This window comes from Leuresthes tenuis, unplaced genomic scaffold (genome assembly GCF_036924035.1).
Source record: "Leuresthes tenuis unplaced genomic scaffold, fLeuTen1.0.hap1 SCAF_158, whole genome shotgun sequence".
Taxonomy (NCBI): domain Eukaryota; kingdom Metazoa; phylum Chordata; class Actinopteri; order Atheriniformes; family Atherinopsidae; genus Leuresthes; species Leuresthes tenuis.
Genome location: NW_027325512.1, coordinates 83,086 through 86,686, shown reverse-complemented (window position 1 = coordinate 86,686; position 3,601 = coordinate 83,086). Strand labels below are relative to the sequence as shown.

Sequence of the window (3,601 nt, the reverse complement as noted above, 5' to 3'; positions counted from 1 at the left end):
CATTAATTATGGGTGGACATTCATACCTTCTTGCAGCCGAACACCTCGGCTTCCGCTTTTGATGGTGTGTATTTTTGCATTCGAACCTTTTCTTACCCGCTTTTTACAAACCATGGTCGGACTTTCACACCTTCTTTTAGCCGAACAACTCCGCTCCCGCTATTGATTGTGTAGAGTCGGGTATTTTAACCTTTTCTTACCCGCTTTTTACCAACTATGGTCGGACATTCACACCTTCTTACAGCGGAAACCCTCCGCTCCCTCTTTTGATGGTGTATGTTCTGGCATTCGAACCTTTTCTTACCCACTTTTTACAAACTATGCTCGGACATTCACACCTTCTTGCAGCGAAACACCTCCGCTCCCTCTTTTGATTGTGTATGTTCGGGCATTCAAACCTTTTCTTACCCGCCTTTTACAAACTATGGTCGGACATTCAAACCTTCTTGTGGCCGAACACATCCACCTCTGCTTGTGATGATGTATAGTTGGGCATTCACACCTTTTCTTACCCATTTCTCAGTAATTATTGGTGGACATTCAGACCTTCTTGCAGCTGAACACCTCTGCTCCCGCTTTTGATGGTGTATAGTCGGGCTTTCGAGGCTTTTCTTCAACGGTGTTTACAAATTATGGTTGGAAATTCAGACCTTGCAGCCAAACACCTCCGCTCCCTCTTTTGATCATACATTGTCGGGCATTCGCACCTTGTCTTACCCGCGTTTTACAAACCATGGTCGGACTTTCACACCTTCTTGTAGCCGAACAACTCCGCTCCCGCTATAGATTGTGTACAGTCGGGTATTCTAACCTTTTCTTACCCGCTTTTTACCAATTATGTTCGGACATTCACACCGTCTTACAGCGGAACACCTCCGCTCCCAATTTTGATGGTGTATGTTCGAGCATTCGAACTTTTTCTTACCCACTTTTTACAAGCTATTGTCGGACATTCAAACCTTCTTGTAGCAGAACACATCCACTTCTTCTTTTGATGATGTATGGTTGGGCATTCGCACCTTTTCTTACCCATTTTTCAGGAATTATGGGTGGAAATTCACACCTACTTGCAGTCGAACAGCTCTGCTCCCACTTTTGATTATGTTTGGTTGGATTTTCGAACCTTTTCTTAACTGCTTTTTACAAACTTTGGTCGGACGTTCACACCTTCTTGCAGCCGAACACCTCCGCTTCCGCTTATGATGGTATATATTCGGGCATTCGAACCTTTTCTTACCCGCTTTTTACCAACTATGGTCGGACATTCGCACCATCTTACAGCGGAACACCTCCGCTCCCTCTTTTGATGGTGTATTTTCGGGCATTCGCACCTTTTCTTACCCGCTTTTTACAAACTATGGTTGGACATTCAAACCTTCTTGTAGCCGAAAACCTCCACTCCCTCTTTTGATCATACATTGTCGGGCATTCGCACCTTTTCTTACCCGCTTTTTACAAACTATGCTCGGACATTCAAACCTTCTTGTAGCCAAACACATCCACTCCTGCTTTTGTTGATGTATGGTTGGGCATTCGAACCTACTTGTTGCCCGCTTTTCATTAATTATGGGTGGACATTCAGACCTACTTGCAGCCGAACACCTCGGCTTCCGCTTTTGATGGTGTATATTTTTGCATTCGAACCTTTTCTTACCCGCTTTTTACAAACCATGGTCGGACTTTCACACCTTCTTTTAGCCGAACAACTCCGCTCCCGCTATTGATTGTGTAGAGTCGGGTATTTTAACCTTTTCTTACCCGCTTTTTACCAACTATGGTTGGACATTCACACCTTCTTACAGCGGAACACCTCCGCTCCCTCTTTTGATGGTGTATGTTCGGGCATTCGAACCTTTTCTTACCCGCTTTTTACAAACTATGCTCGGACATTCACACCTTCTTGCAGCGAAACACCTCCGCTCCCTCTTTTGATTGTGTATGTTCGGGCATTCAAACCTTTTCTTACCCGCCTTTTACAAACTATGGTCGGACATTCAAACCTTCTTGTGGCCGAACACATCCACTTCTGCTTTTGATGATGTATAGTTGGGCATTCACACCTCTTCTTACCCATTTTTCAGTAATTATTGGTGGACATTCAGACCTTCTTGCAGCTGAACACCTCTGCTCCCGCTTTTGATGGTGTATAGTCGGGCTTTCGAGGCTTTTCTTCAACGGTGTTTACAAATTATGGTTGGAAATTCAGACCTTGCAGCCAAACACCTCCGCTCCCTGTTTTGATCATGTATGGTTGGACATTCGCACCTTTTCTCACCCGCTTTTTGCAAACTATGGTCGGCCATTCACAGCTTCCTCTCCACCATACTTCTATGGTGGGATATTCACACCCACTTGCATCCGAAGACCTCCGCCCCCACTTTTGTTGATATTTAGTCGGTCATTCGCACCTTACCCACTTTTGGCAAACTATGGCCTTCTTGCAGCCAAAAACCTCTGATCTCGCTTTTGATGATGTAAGGTTGGGCATTCAGACCTTGCTTCACCTGCTTTTCACCAAATATAGTCGGACATTCACACCTTCTTGCAGCCGAACACTTCCGCTCCACCTTTTAGTTTTCTATGGGGCATTCACACCTTTTTTTTCACCGCATTTTATAAAAACACCACAGGAACACCGTATTGAGGCTTTGTTCTGACCGCTCATTCGGTGTCGCGTTTCTTTCAAGCAATTCTCCTGGTTAGCCCGCACTCGGCTCGCTCCCAGAGCCGTGTTAAAGTCTACTTCGCATTCACTCTCTTTTCTCAGCAGACTAAAAGAAAGTTTCATCTTGGGCTCCCTGAAACCTCCATCCTGCACCGCTGTTTGCTTTTTCACAAGAGCAGAGGAGAGCGCACCGTTCCCAGGGGCACTACAGTACCGGGTCGATGCTTGGAGTGAACGGAGCAAGCTCCTTTTTCAACTCCTATTGATACAAATCCATTTAATATGTAGTCCTCGCATAGAGGACACATCAGACATTAAACTGATAAGAACAGATACTACACTTGATCTTAGCCAAAAGGCCGAGAAGCGATAACTGTCCACTGGTTCACGTCCGAGGGCCCTTCCTGGCACAATGCGCACTTGTAGCGGTGTTCTTTTTATGGCCATAGTGTCACTTTGCACCTCGGCCCACCCGCTGCACTGAGCACTCTTCAGCCCTTTTAAATGGTATAACTTTACACTACCGCACGCTCCAGCGAGCACCATTTAAGCAACAACTTTGCACTCCAGCTTCGAACATTGGCACAGTCGCAACAAGTAAGGCGACTCTACTCAGAGAAGTCACTCTGCACAGTAACAAGATTTCTTTTGCACAGACAGAAAGGGCTTCATCCGCAAAGGTAAAGCCTGCCAAAAATAGAAACAACTCATTAGTGCTGCTCAACGTTGTACTTTGCAGTAAAAGAAAGAGCAAATCTAAAGATTCAGGAATCCGAGAATAAGCTTACTTCCATGAGTTCTTCACAATTTCGGATTTTGCTATAAAATGAATTCCTTCACTCAAACTAAATTAAAACTGCTAAACCGCTAATCTGTTACATGCAAGGCAGATGTCAAATTCACCGAAATAGGATCTAAGGGTATTTGGCCAATCGA

General features: G+C 45.0%; 1 non-coding gene across 1 annotated transcript; it reads right to left on the bottom strand.

The window, feature by feature from the left end:
• Positions 1 to 2,845: 2,845 nt before the first annotated feature.
• On the bottom strand, positions 2,846 to 3,036 carry LOC140287627 (U2 spliceosomal RNA). The gene has a single exon (XR_011911761.1). It is a non-coding gene; the product is annotated as a U2 spliceosomal RNA (small nuclear RNA).
• Positions 3,037 to 3,601: the final 565 nt, after the last annotated feature.